Source organism: Camelus ferus, chromosome 24 (genome assembly GCF_009834535.1).
Source record: "Camelus ferus isolate YT-003-E chromosome 24, BCGSAC_Cfer_1.0, whole genome shotgun sequence".
Lineage (NCBI taxonomy): Eukaryota > Metazoa > Chordata > Mammalia > Artiodactyla > Camelidae > Camelus > Camelus ferus.
The window spans coordinates 14,096,537-14,114,103 of NC_045719.1; the positions used below are offsets into that span (position 1 = coordinate 14,096,537).

General features: G+C 36.5%; 1 long non-coding RNA gene across 4 annotated transcripts in view; it reads left to right on the forward strand.

Moving 5' to 3' along the window:
* The window catches only part of LOC106729909, a 327,331-nt gene that overhangs the window by 184,092 nt on the left and 125,672 nt on the right, over positions 1 to 17,567 (forward strand). For 2 of the 4 annotated variants that reach the window (XR_004314882.1, XR_004314880.1), the window contains 2 exons: positions 10,141 to 10,235; positions 12,286 to 12,506. The exons of the other annotated variants lie outside the window; for them this stretch is intronic. This is a non-coding gene — a long non-coding RNA (uncharacterized LOC106729909). Of the gene's footprint in view, positions 1 to 10,140; positions 10,236 to 12,285; positions 12,507 to 17,567 lie in introns of those variants that run through there. 4 annotated transcript variants of the gene reach the window in all.

The following is a 17,567-nucleotide window of genomic DNA, read 5'->3' on the forward strand; positions in this document are numbered from 1 at the left end:
AGTGTATGCTATGTCTTACCACCTTGACAGAAAACATATGTGACAAAGTGCAGAAATGTACAGTCTTTAGAGTTAGACAGAATTGATGTTCCTCCTTTGCCAGAAAGGAAGGGTTTGGCCAATTCCTCAGACATCTCACAGTATCTGTTTATTCTGCTTTGGAATAAAATTATAATTATGCCTATTTTATTGAGTATATTAAATGCAAAATATAGACAGACTATCTGGCACAAAGAGACTCAGAAGTTGCTGGAGCAGCCTCTGTAATTCCTCAGTCCATTCAGGCACCAGGTTCAATCCATGATCATCCTGTGGCATTGGTTTGTCAGCGTCTCATTGCCTCATGATAGAATCACTCAAACAGCTTCCTAAACTGCTCCCCTGTCTTCGATCTCTCCACCCAGTCCTATGCAGCCTGTGTGCTACTAACAGAATGAACTTCATGGTATTATTGGCTTTAAAAAGAAAAGGAAACATGTTCACCATATACAATTTTATTTACTCTAAACCATTCTTTCTGGCTTGCAAAAGTCTTGCAAGTGATCTAGTCCCATCCCACTGCAGTGGACAGTGCAATGCACCACCCAGATCTCCATCAGTAAAGGACTAGCTGCCGCAGCTGCAAGGAATGATGACAGTAGACAGCTTTGCCAGAGCCTTCAGAGGCAAAGCGCCAGTTTTCACAAAGCCATGCCCCTTCCCAGGGTACTCTACAACCCAGGACTCATCAGTGCATGCACAGAAAGTCCTGATCAGCTCAGCCTATAGCTATAAAAAGCCATTCTGGCTCCAGAGCTCCCCAGAGGGCTGGCTGAGACCATGATTGGAGTAGCATCCTTGACTTCTCCTTCTGCCCACTTCTGCTTCACTCCCTCCCTTTCACAAGTATTAGTCCCAAGGGCTGTCCTTACTAAGCACCCTGCTGAACAAAATCTATCTCCGAGTTGGCTTAAATCTGCAACTCTCACCTAAGCCAATTTTGTTTCAAAGAAGTCATCACCATAAATGCTTGTCAAGACAGATCTTTCTTCTCTCTTTAGCAAATTAATCACACTCATGCAATCATCTGTTCACGTATTCATTTACATATTTGTTTTTGAAGATAAGTAGAGCATGATTTCTTCCTTGTGGGCTTCTCTCCCTCTAAACTGGAAGAGGAAAACAAACATGTAAAATAAACATGAATAAAATAAGATAGCTGCTCTTCCAGAAGTAGGTATGAGGTCCAGAGGAGCACATGTGAGGAGTTAGACGTTGCTACTGCCGTGCTGATTCACAGGCCATTCTGCAGCCTCCCTTTTCTTCTCCCTGTGTGTAAATCCTCCTCATCTGTTAATGACAAACTTGACATTCATCTCCTCTGGGGAGCTTCTCCTGGAAAGTCTTCTCGCTGTATTTATTTAGATTTTCACTGCCAATTATGAAAATCTTTCTTTACTTTTACTTTTGATTCAAAATATATGCCTGCAATAAGCAAAGTATAATAGTGCAGAGTTTCACAGAATTGATTGGGAAATGATATGTATAAGTTAACTATTTCCCTGAATTCCAAAGTAGTCAGTCTGCAGAACTTTCTGGAATCTATAGAAAAGGCAATAAAAGATTTCAAGATAAAACAGAGCAGGCTCCCTTAGGTCAGGGTTCATTATTTTCCAAAGAAAAAATAGTATCGATTTCTACAGCTCTGGTAGAATGCTCTCTGTCTCTTTCCGTGTCTCCAGATAAAGGCAGGGAAGTTCAAGGAAGTTGGGAAAATTACAAAAGTCAAGTTTCACCTTACCTACAAACTTTTCATTGATCATTCCATTACCAAATTAGTCTGCATACATCAAAATTACACCATGTCATCTTATTCAGAATCAGTGGAACAAATTAGGGGCTCAATAAACATGTTAAAAGAAATAATGAATAAAGTAATAGAAAATCTATGGTTTCTTTCCCATTAGAAATTTCGAAATTATACTTTTCAAAGAGCATTTTTGCATGTATATACTCTGACCATGATGTGTTATAAGGCTTTGCCTCTAAATTTTTTGGGTTAAGTGAGTTAAACAATAGGGTTGCTAAAATAAAGCCACATAGACAAATAAGAAGCTACGCCCCATAGATCTGTGGACTTGCTACCATATCCTAGAAGCAGCAACATATACAGATGGTCTCCTGTGCACCTTTTCCTGTGGGTAATTGCATTTTCAGAAATTATATATTTTAAGTTATTCTGCCCTATTACATTTATAGAATATTTCAGTGATAATTCTGCAAAGAGTCATGGCTAAATCACCATTCCTTTATGAAGTTGCTCTAAAATTAATACTACATTCTGTTCCTATGTGTTCTGGCAGCATTTTGACAGTTTGAAGAGAGGATATTTAAGAAAATTATAGATATTCTGTTTCTGATGAACACACTAATCAGTTACTCTTCCCAAGGCACTTACATATAACCTCAAATAAGTAAAAAATTCTTGGCTTTTTCATTATAGGTGTGGGTAGCATTAATAGCTTTGAAATAACAAACTGCAGTGAGCTGACTACTCCACCATTAGACTACCATCAGCTGTAAGAAAGGGCAACCCAAGCCTTAACCTCTTATGTTTTCCACTACAGTGAGATTCTTAATGACTGAACAAGAATTTTAATACTTAGTTTGAGCTCTGTAGGATTCTGAAGTAAATGGAGAATTTAGAGCTGAAGCAGCACAGCAGGATCTGGGTAAAGTAATTGATGGGGGGTGAGAGACTCAAATCTAATTCTAACATTTGAATTCAAATGTGATCCTATACTAATCTTTCTCGCAGTTTACTTCTTACTGTTAAATTAACCTAGAAAATCAGTCATTAAATGCAGCAAAGGAAAGGTGCATTTCTATAGACTCTGGACAAGTTGGCAGTGATTCAGTTCATTAAAGAAACCTTTTTTATACACTTTACATTTATCTTTTTTAGTACATTTGTATACGCAAGAAAAAACATTATTGCTAAGAGCATCTTCAGATGGCAAGATTGTAAATTGGGTGAAAATATTTAATTTACTGGTGCCCAATTCCAGAGAACATGGAAGCAATATGATGCAAAGGGACAGGAAAAACGTGAGATAATGGAAATTTTCTTCATAAAAAAAGCTTTGATCCTTTTCTCCTCTATTTTTTCAGGCCTAGAGGTCGGAACACTATGTCTCATTCTGTGACCGACCTCTCTTTCCCACTCAGTGACTAAGCAAGCAAACTCTGCAGGACATGTTTTACAGAATTAGGATAAGAAATGTGAGAAATAGCAGGCAAAACCCACAAGGAATTCACTGTAAGTATGTCCCCAAGATTTGTCAATCTTGAAAGTGACTACGAATCCTATTAAAGTTTATCAATTCTTTATACTAGGAGCCTTTTTGTAGTGAAAGATTTTAGACGGCATCTAAGTACTGCCTAAGTTCTCCCTGTGATCAAAACAAAGATCTTTGAGTGAGGATGCTATATAGGAGAGAGGTTAAAAAAAAAAAAAAGAGTAAAGGAAAAAGAGAAAAAGAGAAGCAGAAAAAGTTCAAGCTTGGGCATAGTGCCCTCTCTTAATTGTGATCATTGTGACTGAAATGAAGATAGAAACAATCAGTGTTCAGCTTTTGTACCAAAGTAAAAAATCAAGCCTTTGGCAAATTCTTTAGCTCTTTAAGTTGCAAGAGGCTAGATCATTATAGCAAGAGCCAAGTTCTTGGTATTAATATAGGCAGAGATGAATAAGTGATGGATCAGTTTGTGATATCCCCAGGCACCCAAACGTGGTAAAGATTTTTGTGGATTAGAGAGAAGGGAAAAGAGGCAGGATGTGAGAGGCATTGAAGGGGCTTGAGTCTTGCCCCACCTAGCATTAGCTCCAGAGTGTATGTGCACCTGAGGGGTGGATTGGTCCCACAGATGCTCAGGGGAGACGTGTCTTGCATGGTAGGAAGTGCCTTAGGCAATGTCAAGAGGGTTCCTACTTGCTCTGATTGGACATGAGTAGCAACCAACCCACAAGCCTCCTCCATGCTCCTTGGTGGAGAGTGTCAAGGATATGACGGTCATTGCTGGTGGACCTGGAAAGAAATGCCTTGTTGGGATTGGAGAATGAGTCGGATGGGAGGTCTCTCAGCACAAGCCAATGGGAAAGCCTCCAACAGCACTGCTGGGAGTTTCCCACTCTTTCGGATGTGATGATATGTACAGTATGTGGAAGGAAAATGTCCCTGGGAAGATGCAGGATTGAGCAAGAATGCTAAACTCTTTTTTCTCATTTCAAATTGACTGAGTTTATATGGACTGACTAAGGAAGAGTGTATTTTCTCCCAAAAAAGTTGAATGGGAACACTTCTAATAAAACAAAGTTACCATTTGGCACACCTGAATCATAGCTTGAAATTGTGTTCACAGAAATATGTCTCTCTTTTTGTGAGCTTTCAGTTATTTCCTTATGTTGTCTTTTGGGGAACTATAATCTAGTCTTCAGTTTCAGCCTTATTAAATTTACCTGTCTTTGTGATGTCTCCAGTGCCTTGAATTATACCTGTGGCATTAAGCTGGCACTCAACAAGTGTATATTAAGAAAAGAAAGAAGTAAAGGAGGAAGGAAAGAAGGGAGAGAGCAATGGAGGGAGAACGGAAGGGAGGAAGGGGGGAATAAAGGATTACTTGCGTCCCAAAATAAGGAAAACCATAGTTTAAATCTTAGCCTTCCAGTTAAATTACTTTAACTCTCTAAGGCTTATTTTCTTAAATGTAAGATAAAGATACCTCTCTCACTGAATTCTCACGAGAAGTTAATCAGGTAATGCTTATACAGTCTTTAGTACAGTGCAACATACAAAATCAGCCTTAAATAGATGGTGGTTAATATTACCGTTACTGTTTGTGTTATTGCTAGTAATGTACACTGCCCGTATCTCACCACTTAGCACTCATTATTTTCTAATTATTTCATATTTATTTATTTACTAATTTAGGCTACAATGGGCTAGGTGCTTGTTACAAAATTTAAAACATTTCATACCCAAACAATGAAACAATGAGCTTATTAAGGTAGATACTATTATGATTCCCTTTTACAGATGCGACTACTGGGGCACAGAGAAATTAAATAACATATTAAACATTACACCGTGTAGGAGTGGCAGAGCCAGGATTCAAACCCAGGCATTTGGACTCAAGTCCACCCTCTTCGCACCAAAATCATGATGCCTCTCAGATGTAATCTCTTCTCTCCCACTAACTTTCAGTTTGTTGTAAACAAACTCCTTGTTTGAAATCTGCTTTTAAATCTCCTTTGGCTTCTAACATAGTCCTGAGAACACTGCTAGTACTTTTTAAGCACTAATTAATTGACTGATATAAGCTCATCTATTTCTTTGGCCAGATGATGACATTGTTTCAGTTGCAAGGACAAAATGCGTTTGTAGAATTTACGTTTTAAAATATACAAATCCAATCCTTTGCTAGACAACTTAGTCACTGTATATTGATATACCTTGTACATTTTTCTGTTTGATTGTGGTTACCATGTTTTCATGGTCAGTGTCAGAAGTTATAGGTATGTGTCTGTATTGACAACTTTGGAAATTCCAAGTAAACCCGAGACAAGCTCTCACTCATTGCACTCAACACTGAGAAACTAATTTATTATCAGTCAAGATTTTACTAACAGAGATAAAACAAATTAGTACTGTCCGACAGTGTGATCCCTATGATGTGTGGATGGCTTTGTACCGTACTGTCTAAAAGAAATATCTAGCAGCAGACACATGCTGCCAGTTGGGTTGTATCTACTGCCATCAGCTGACCAGCTTAAGAATTACTAGCCCAGTTTAGTAATTGGGACCCGAAAGTACTGGGGAAGATATTGAAACTAAAAGTGAAAAACAGAGATGTATTTTCTACTGTTCAGTGGTGGGCCGAAGTCACTAGCTGTATGTATAGCTTTGCAGTTTAGTCACTGGAGAAGGGTCTTCCATCAAATGTTCTGCTGTGGACTATGGACCACACCCAGCCATAGGCTCCACATTTTTTCCTTAGCTCTCTCCCCAATTTTGCATTATTCCCTTTATTAATATTCCACTTCTCCTGTACATTTGGGTATTTACCTGTTCTTTCTCTTCAGTGATATTTATTTATCACAAATTATGACATAAATATAGTCTACTCTTGGACTTTGTATCCTAATCACTTGCTCTGTCAATTTTCACATTGCAGCATTCTGTTTTAATTACCTAGTAGGATTCTCTCTGTTCTTCTAGTCTCATCATTTCATGTAATAAAAAAAGATATTTTGAATATGAACGTATTCCAGTAAAAAAGAAAAAAAAAACTAACTAACCTAATATAGGAGTTACTTATAGCTTTACAATGTTGAGAACCTCTGACTACATAAAAGGAAAGCCAGAGTCACAAGACTAATCTAAATATTAAACTGCTTTTACTAATAAATGAGATAAAAACCAATATCTCACTTAAAAAGAAGGCAAATTATATGAACAAGAATTTCACAAAAAGTAAAAACAAAATGGAAATAAATTTAAAAATCAATTTTCAGGCTCATTCACCAAAAAGAAATATACTACAAAACAACAAAAATGTCCCATTTCTAAACTGCCAAAATGATATAGGATAAAATATTTTGCAAAATCTTATGTTAGTGAAGCCAGGGCAGGATGAATATTATCACCTATTATTAATGGGACATGTCTATTTTTAAAAAGCAACTTGGAAGTATTCTTATTGCAAATCAACATATCAGCAAGCTCACTTTTGGGATATACCCAGCAGATTTAAAACTAAAAGATACAAAGATATAAATATCTGAAAATTTCTCTAAATATTAAAAACAATGTTAATATCAAGAAGTTGGAGAGAGATCTAATAAGTTATTATAAATCTGTAAAATGGAGTATTATGCAGGGATTAAAAAGAATGAGGTATATTGAAATGAAATGACACAAAGAGCAGATTGTAATAAATGCACAGTAAACATAAAATAAAATAGAGGGTAGACCACAGAATAGTGGGTTAAGAATGATTATATTGTACAAAATAAACTGTTTATGAATATATGTCCCATCATTTAAAACTGGCTAGTTCTGGGAAAGGGAAAAGATGATTTTCATCAAGACTGACTTTTTGCACTTTTATTCATATAATACACCCACTATATCTTACTATATGTGCTATTGGTTTGTCATATACTGAAATATGTATTACTGCTTTTTTAATAGGCCATTTAAAATTATTGTAAAGTGTTCAAATATAAAATACCAAGCAGTATAGTAAGAATACTGGTCTTGTATGATGTGGTCAAATTTCAATCCCTATACTTATCCAAGTACAAAAGCCAGAGTCAAGTGAGTTTTAAAATTCAAAACTGGGATAATACACTACAATATTGATGCTTTTACAACTTTATATCAATATCCTAATGCACAAAACAAAAAAATTAAAAGTATTTTGTGTCATGAATATAGAGTAATTGTTAGTACTTATGTAATAATAATAGTATTTATAAAGTCTAACTTTTTTAAAGTTGTCAAATGCTTATAATGTGCATTAACATCTTATTTGAGCTTCATAACAGCTGTGTAAATTATAGATGAATATAATACAATTTTAATGGAAATTACTCCCAAATTCCCATATTCCACACACATAAACATCTTAGACAGAGACAAAATGTTGCATTTAAAAATGCATTGTAAATATAAACTGAAACACAGATTTCAAAATGTACCTGTCTTAAAATTTACCTCACTGAAGATTTAGAAGAATAAAAAGTACCTTATTAGTATATCTTATGTATAATAGCAAACTGTTGCTATTTAAAACTAATGCTTAGAATTATTCTTATATGTAAATTAAGTCTAGTTTGCTCCACATGCGATGAATTTGTATAAACGAGGGTAAAAACAAAACTCCCTTCTTCCTAGTTGCAGCGGTATACAAAGCGGCTACCAGACAAAAGTAGGGCTCACAGATGTAACACTGAAGCAAACGTATTTTTTTCTTCCACTGTCCCTGCAAACCCTTCCAGTTAAGCTTAATTGTCTCCTTTTCTGGATGAAGTCTCAAGCAGAGACCACATATTTTTCTGTCATTGTCTGCTTTTATAAAGGCCTCCAGTCACATTAGTCTCTCCAATCACCCAAGAGATCCATTCCAGTAACTGCTGTGTTCCCGCAAAGTAATAGTCAAAACTTCAATAAAACTCAAAGCTTCTTCCCTCCCTTTTCTTGGGCCTACGGGGGGAAAGAACACTTCAGGTGGAAAGGTACGAGGAGCTGCCTGTCCCCTCTCCTGATTCTCCTTCTCCTCCCCTTTCACCCTTTTTCTCCAAGATAGAAGAAGCAAGGAACAGGGAAGTCTTACTTCTGTCTGTTTTGAGAACATGGTACGCTGTCCACGGATTCCCTCCCACTTGCCAGACTTTCTTATCCTTCCATCAGACTCACTCCATCATACCTCATGTCACTCCAAAGAACTATTGGATAGGAAGTATATATGTTTCCTTTTAATTTGTCGACTCAAAACGCTTGGCTGGAGATGTGTGATGTTGAGTGTAGTTGGAGATGCAGTGCCCAGACAAGGAAGGGGGATCTCTAAACACAGAAAACTAAATGAGACTGGTTTGGGAGAATCATTTTCTCACACCACTACACTTAAACCAGCACTTATGCTTAAACTCTGAAAGCTTTTGTAAAAATTTATTAGCCAGTTTAATTGTATCTGTACTACTTCCCAAGCACCCATCATAGTATTTTAATCTTGGTTGTAATTACGTTTATGTGTATACACATATAAATACAATTTATGCACATATATGTGACATGGGATATCTTTAAGCTTTTTGAAAGTAACTTTAGCATTAGTTCTTACATTGAGACGTATGTAAGAAATTTTTTCAAAGTATTTTCTGGATCAGGGAAGACCCAAGAATAAATTATTTCAGTATTTCTCCTATATATGCATAGATTCAGCTTATCAGGAACTGAAAAATAACAGCTTAAAAATAACAACTGGAAAAAGCAGCAATTAGTCAAGTGAGGAATTTTCAAGTCAAGGTAGATTGACATTGTCACTTTATGTTTGTATTATTTATGTTTGTAAAATTTGATATTTCAAATAAAAGAAATTCAAGTTTCGTATTTGTTGGCAAAACTAACATAAGGATGCATACAGTATTGCTTGCTTCTGCATCCTTAGTAACCACCAAACTCTACGTTATGTAATCAGTAAGTTCTCCATTCACCCACTGCAGCCAAAGTCTATGTTTATGAAATTGACACATAGCTTGTCCTGTTCCCCACAGGGGAAAATAGAGATGAGTATCTTATCACTCACTTAACGCCTTAGGAAAATAAAGCGTACATCTCTATTACAACTTGGGTGTCACAGAAGTATAAACATCTGAATTTAGGATTTCTGCATTCTAAGAGACAGGATTCATTTGATATTTGTCTGACAACCAGTGGGAAGCAATTCCCTTATTACTGGTTATCAACATTGGCAGACAGCTTGGTGATGTCAGCGTCTATGCAGTTTGTCTCTCACCAAGACCAAAGTGTTTTAAGAGCTAGGGTTCATGATGCGGTTTTGAATGAGGAATTATTTAATCTTAATCAAATTTTGGGAAAGCTATAAAATGTTTTTCTAGCCTCACATTTTTAGGAGAGATTATTTGGCAAATTTGTTTATTCTACCAAATATGTGCTATGCATCTACTCTGTTCAAGAACTATATACATTACTCAGGATACAAATATGAGGGTGAGGGAACAAGTTTCTACCTTCTAGGACCAAATAGAATGGAGATAGACATGCTGACCAAAAATTAGGATGTAATGTGTTGTAATAATGTTACATATCAAACGCAAGAAGAAGTCAAGACTGACAGGAGAAAGAGGCACTTGGGTGACTGTCAGCAGCAGGCGTGACAGACTAAAGGAATGTCAGGTGTAAAGGTGTGAGTCTGATGCGGTCTGGCAACACTAAGTCACAGAGAAAGGAAAAATGGCATGTTGAGCCAGGTGAGACAGAGCATTTCTGTAAAGTTTAAACTAAGAAGAATCTGGTATGTTATGGAGGAGTCTAGATTATATTCTCTAAGTTTTTAAAATTGCATTCCCATTTGTAGATGACCAGTCACCTCTCTGTGTTCGGAAGATCATCCTGGGGGTGGTATTGAGGATGGTCTAGAGATGGATAAACAGAAGAAGAAAGATAATTAAAGTGAGTAATATAATTATCCAAGTGAGAGGAATGAGGGAGGAGTGGACCAAGAAGAACGATGTTTAAGACAGTGAGAAGGTGTTAAGTTTTTGACTCTGGAAGTTAACCAAAAGGATAAACCTAGGGTGAAGTTCCTGTTTCTGGATTTGGTTAATGGAAGGATGATCTTAACAAAATAAGGGATATAAAATGGAAAATTAGTTTGTTTTGTTTTGTTTTTAGCAAGAGTTTGAGGGGAAGAAAGTTCTCTTTAGGTTACATTGAATTGGAAGTTCCTATGAAAACTTTTATGGATTTTCCTATTGGAGAAAAAAAATTTAAATCTATTTCTCTTTATGTTTTACATGATTAGGGGATTTTCATAAAATTCCTGTAAATGGTCAAATAAAGTTGATATCTAATGTTAATAGCATTTAAACCATTGATATTAGAGCAATTGATCGAGAAGTTGTATTGGAAGTACATAGTTTAAAAAATATATAAGGTAGTGGTTCTCTACTCTTTAAAAAAAAGAACGTATATTGATGCCAAATTGTCATTTTTAGTATCGTACTCTAAGGCTTTGCCTTCAAATGTATTGAAAATGGCTCACCTAATGTACCCATTCACACTTTCCAGTGGAGTCAAGGGGAGGTGGAAGTGAGAAGATTCTGTGGCAGTATGAGTCACCATCGTGAGCCAAGTTACAGCAGGGCCAATCGGAAGCTGACCCAGGCTCTGGAGTGCAGTAAGACAGATGACACTGCACTTACCAAAACTCATCTTGAGCAGGATCTTGGATAGGGTTGGCAGGAAGATGTTGATAAATCATATAAGGTCAGGGTGGTGGTTAATGAGAATCCCATGGGCCATTCTTGAATAACAACATGTGGTGACTAAATGGTTTTTCAAGAAAGGTGGGTCCTTTTATATTCAAGAGCTTCCTGGAAAGGGGCATGCAATTGCTGAGACAGAAGTAACTTCCTGGCTATAATACACGAAACAGCTAATTCTGCCTCCCTGGGTCCTCCCTCTCTGCCTTGGTCTCAACCTCTCCTTTAAGAATTGTCAAAATTTTATCTGTTGCAAAGGGTGCCAAGTTACTTGGCCTGTGTGAAGCACCCAATTACTAATATACTTCAAGTACCCATGCATTTAATCCACTTAGCCCAAGAAGATAAATTTAAAATGTTTCCGCCCAAAGAAGTCCTTCATGGGCTAAAAGATTTTGTTTTCCCTTCCATTTTTCACTTCTGCTCATTTGCTATTATCTATGATGTGCTCGCAGGTGATGGGAACACCTCTTTTAGGGTCAGTATGTTTTATATTGGCATGTTTACCTCTAATATCCAAACTTGAACAGGTTTATGATTATGAAAAAGAGGCAATATGCTGGGGATATTAGCACATAAATCACTGTCAGGAAACCAATCCTGTGTTTCAAAGCAGCAAAAAGCTTTTAAAGTATTGATATGGGTCCAACCAAAAGAGTAGGCAGAAATTTTTCTTTTGTTCTAACTGGGTATCTCCCAAGGATGTGGCATTTTTTTAAACCTCAAGAAACTCAGTTGATTAAACATTCTTATAAATAGGTTCATTTAACAGCCTGTGATTAAAGAAAGATGTCAAAACTGAAATTCTTTTCTTCCTATATGTCATTTTATACATCATTTTGTAAATTTGAGTTAGAAATGTAAATTGTTCTTTTAGAACTAGAGCACTCAACCGAAACAACAACTACAGCGTTTTTCTAAAACAGCAGAGACAGAAACAATCATTCTAATTCATGTTAAGAATTTAGAAGAAGAGGAAAGATTTATTGTTAAGTTTGGTAGAATTCTAGCATGCTCGTTATGCTGAGATATTCAAATAGCGCGTATGTTTTAGTGTCATTCAAAGAGCCTTCATTAATGTGTGTACATTTAACCTATTATTTCATCCTTTAAACTTATGAAGCAAGTTTTGTGCTGAATGAAATAGTTAAAGAATGATCTCAATGACAGTTTTGAACCTTCAAGTCACAAATGTTTACTTCATTATTAAGACATTTCCACATTTTCTCCCTATGTAGGACAGGATCAGAAGGACAGACTCTAGTGAACAAAGGAGGAGAACATTTTTAGATGTCTAACTAAATTGGCTTTAATCTCTGAAGTTGGAATCAAAAGATTTGAGACCTCGTTCTGCAATGGATTGTTTGTGCCTTGAGCTTGAAGGAGCTTTAAATCCTTGGATCTCAGGTTTTCCCAAATAGAAATGAGTGGAAAACAAAACAAAACCATTTCTGTGCATCCAGTTTATTCCACTGTGCTATGGTTTATTACAAAAATAAGTTTAAATAATGAAGTTTGTTCTATTTATTTATTTCCCAAAGTCATATACTCTGAGACAACTTCTTAACTTTTCTTATGATAAGAATATAAATAAAATCAGTTTTAAATCATATGAAAATTCTCTTTTCTTTCAACAGTCATTGTCCTGTATGATGAAAGTAAAACAGTTTGACAATAAAATTACCTTTACCTGGTTAAACACCATGGTGGAACACAAGTGTAGGAAAGAAATCCATAAGGAAAACAGTGAAAGAAGTAGAAAGGGAAGAAAAGAAATGTTACTTGGAAAGATTTCCCAAACACACGTAATAATACAACAGAGCAGTTAGCAGATGACAGAGAGTCCTGAGTTTGAATTACAGTACCATAAATTGTATAACCTCAATCAGATAAATTATCCATCCCTTTAAACCTCAGTTTTCTAATCTATACAATGGAGATAAAAAGAAAACAACTCCGAAATTGCTTTGAGGATTAGATGGAATAATGTATTACATTTGCTTAGTACAGTGCCCAGCAAGTACTCAACAGCGAGAATGGATCTCAAACACACTTGGAGTTTAGTCTTGCTAGAAACCCCAGAAATACTTGAAAATGTAATCTTCAGGTTACTAGTCCCATGGCAAATAGTCAAGAATGAACAATGATAGTCTGGTAAAACTTCCTTGCTTGTGGAGACTAGACAGACAGGTAGCAGCATCTCCAGAGACACTAAAAAGCAAAAGGACCATGAGAGAATGAAGGAGAGGAAGTTTTTCCATCTGTCAGAATTCTCATCTGTATGAGTCTCACCTGTATGAGTGGTAGCATCAGTAATTCAAGTTTCTGTGGGCAACTCGGGGGTAACTGAGAAAGTTGTACCTTCATTCGCCATTAAACAAAATTTTATTTCTTTAACTTTCCATTACTCTTAATTCCTTCTCATTTTTCTAGTTGGAAGAAAAAGCATCAAATTTAGGGTTTCCATGTAACAGCCATACTTACTCTAGCCAAAGTTCATCCCCCATCTTCATAGAAAGTCTCATGAGGTATCTTAGGTCATGGACCAGGAACTGGACCTGAAAATTGCCAGGATGGACAAGCTGAGGAGGGGTAGTGAAGGCAAATCAGAGACGGTTTTAACAAAATGTTAAAAAAAAAAATCTTTAACTTTTGGAAACCAAGATTTTCCTGAATCTTTATTTTCCTTTAGATTTAACTCTTCAGATTTATCTTGTTTCCTTTCTGACACGATGTCCCCCCACCAAACTCCCCCTTACAATTTGTTTCTAATTGTTGATTTACAAGCATGTGCTCCTCTGTGCTATTGGCTGGAGACTTTCAAGTAACATCCCAGTTGAATCACACATTACCTTTAAGTAACCATGCACAGACTGAGAAATCCTTAGACTTCTGTTTTGGTTTTGATGATGCTTATTTTTAACAAGGATGTTGCCTGTCTTTTTGATCCAGTATTATCTTCTGTAGGAAATCCAAATGTCCTAAAATATAATTATTTCTGTCATCAAAATAATGACCAAAAAAAAAGAGAAAATTTTAATTTGAATAAAATGAGCTTTTTACATTCTAATTTTGAGAACCTGAAAAATTTCAGTAAATTTTCTGCTGTTAAGTTCAGCCTTTCTTGGTTCTAGCAAAATGAATTAGAACAACAGGCACCTGTCCAAACTTCTAAATTTGGAAACAAGCTCTGTTTTTCTCAGTTTGTTATTACCTGTGATGCCTTGACTATAGCAAATACCTATCATGTGTTTGTTGAATGAGCCTTGTCCAAAGCCATACCAAAAACATATCAATTATGGAGAAGGTGGTACATTTATCTGCACTGCATTGTCTGAAGTGATTGTCCACACTGATTTCATTTAAAATGTAATTTTTCCCCCCTTCATTCTGCCTAGTCTTACTTACATGATCCCTTCCCTTGTTGTGTATGGGGTTTTTTAAATTTTGTTTTTGTTTTTTGGAAGTAGGGAGCTCATATTCCAAAATTAAAACTTTTGGGTCCATTACATGAGTAATTAGTGTAAAAGCAGTACAAAGCTAATAAAATTATTGTGAATTAAAAGACATAACCAGCTTTAAGTAACAACAGCAGTAAAAATTCATGAGATATGTATAAGAGTACTTGGATACTGCTGTCCAGAATGTCACTCAAATTATTGCATAAACTTTAGTAATGAACTACTGATACTCCGCCAGGTTTGTTTGTGCCTTTTGGAAATTGCAAAAGGTACAACAAATATATGCTAATGTGGTCTTTAAAATGTTGAAATGGAAGAGTTTGGGAGATCATAAATTAACATTTCCTAATTCAGAGAGTCTACAAAAATCATTAAACTCTGTGATAAATTTGTAAAGTCATGGTAACACTTCTAGGCTGTTACACATAAAGAAGAATCAACTTTCCCACTTTTTGCTGGTCATTTCTAGGTATTTTTATGGTAGCTTTGCTTTGTGAATTGTAATGCAGGATTCCCCCTGACCTACGTGTTGGAGGAGAGAAGACCTAGTTAATGAGTCCCTCTTTTGCAAGAGGGCTCCAATTCCTTTGGGAGTAAAATTAGGTACAGTCACTTTGAAAAGCCATTTATCAGTACTGACTTACAGTGAACAAATGCACACTCTGTGGCCAAGCAATTCTTTTCCTAGACATACACACATGGTCACCAAGTGACATGTTTGAGACTGTCCACAGCCTTGTACTCTTTAGAGCCCCTGAACTCGAAAACGATCCAAATGGAATACATTTGTTGTATTCAATTAGCAGAGCACTATAGAGAAGCCCCTGAAAAATCTGCAGCTATACACAGCAACATGGACAAATCTTTAAAAACATAAAGACAAACCAAAAAAAAAAAAAAAAGAGCCATACAAATGAGTACATACAGTATGGTTCTGTTTATAAAAAGTTCAAAACCAGGAAAAATTAACCTAATTTCTTCGAAGTCAGGATCATGGTTACCCCTGGTAGAGGTGAGGGCAGGTAGAATTACCTGGACGTGGAAATGAGGGCGACTTCTCAGGGGCCAGAAAAGCTGTTTGTTAATATCGGTGCCCGTGCACGGGGGTATTAACTCATTAACAATCAACCAAGCTATCCACCCATGATTTTGTATTTTTATATGTGTTTAAGTATGCATATTCTAGTATTTATTATGTGAACTCCTTCAGGAGAGTTATCTTGAATTTCTAGACTTTTGCCTAACAAAACGTCTCTATAAAATATGTATGTGACAGATTTTCTCCCTTATATGGTGCAGAGGCCCGGGGAGAAATCCTCCACTATCATGGGTTATATATGTGTGTGTTTCAAACAAGTGCCTCCACCCAGTCACACAACATGGCACTGTATACAAATGACAAATTGCCCCAGAACATATACTCAGGAGACCTGATGCCACCTGAGACGTGATTTTTGACACTAAAGAGACAGAATGTAGTAAAAGCAACCATAAGACTTCTGGAAGTGTTCCTGAGCGGGTGGCCTTAAGGAGGTGACATTTGACAGGAAAGAGCCCGCAGTGTGAAGCACTAGGGACAGAGCCATCTTGACAAGAAGAAAGAGTAAATGCCAAGCCCCTGACATGAATTCATGAAAAATGGAACAAGGCCTGGCTACTGGCTACAGTGGAGGAACGGAGAAGTGATAGAGATGGTGGGACAGACAGGCAGTGGAGGGGGGCTCAGGTCAATGCAGCTGAAGAAAATGGATTTTTGTGCAGCTCTGAAGCCACCGGAAGGTTAAGACAGGTCAGTAACGTGATCATGATCTAATTGGCATTTTCAAACGTTCATTCTGTCTGCTGTATAGAAAATGGATTGTGGGGAGGAAATGGAAGCAGAAAACCCACCACGAGGTTGCTGCGTTGAGAGGTGATAGCAGCTTAGAGTTGACAGGATGCACTGAAGGAGTGTGCGTAGGACTGACAGACATAGAAGGGTCAAATGTTTGGGGGCCTGAACGAGTCAAAGGATGGCAGTTCAATTTACTGAGGAAACTTGGAAAGGCCAACCTCAGTGGGAAGGATGCGTTTACAGTATTTAGTGCAAAGCATGGAATGTTTAATTAGTGTCATTTTTGTTACTGTTTTCCCTATTGAATTGCCTGTATTGGGAGGCTATAAAACTCTTAAAACAAAACGTGATCTGTACACTTGACCATGACAGTCATGAAAAGTCCATGCAAGGTTCCTCAGCATCAGTTATAAGGAATTCTGAAATGAGCTGCCTTTTTACAGGAAATGAGATTAGAAATTAGAGAAAAATTATTTTTCTCAATGCCAACTTTATTCTCAAAGACAAAGTGTCCTGAAATCTACTTTTATGAATATGAAATCTTTAAAAAAATGTCTATATAGTGGAGTGGACATATTATTTGTAACCAAAATTGACAGTAGCTACTTTCACCCTCTCAGGGCAATGGTACAGCTCATATGAGTTGGAAATACATCTCTATTTTGCAAATGTCAAAACTGATTCAGTTTCTTCTGTGCTGCTCAGTGATAGAACCTGAAATAGATAATTTATCTGTTGTCAAACAGAGTGCATTAAAGAGTCTTTTTTTTTTATAGCAAAGGAGAATAGAAGGAGTAGAGAATTAAACTTACTTGTGTGTTAGAGCAAATAGAATTGAGATTTCAAGACGCTAACTCTTCTGTATGAAAGGACCAACACCTCAGTAGAAAAGGCCGCACACGAATGTTTCTAATGGGATTTTTTTTTTGTAGGTTAGAACATCATAAAATTTGGTTGATGTTCCATATCTGGTTAGATAGAGGGCAGAGGGAACAAAGGAGATGAGGCTGTGGATCCTTAGAAGATAAGTAATAAATTGTGCTAATTTGAAACACACACCGGCACACACACATGCACATATACACACATACACACATGTGTGCATGTTTAATTCAAGTTCAGCAGTAACTATAGCAATTGTTTATGACTTAGATCAAAGATATTTTCAGGGAGGATAATTCTATTATTGGCATTATCTAGAACTGTTGGTATACGGTGATTTAAA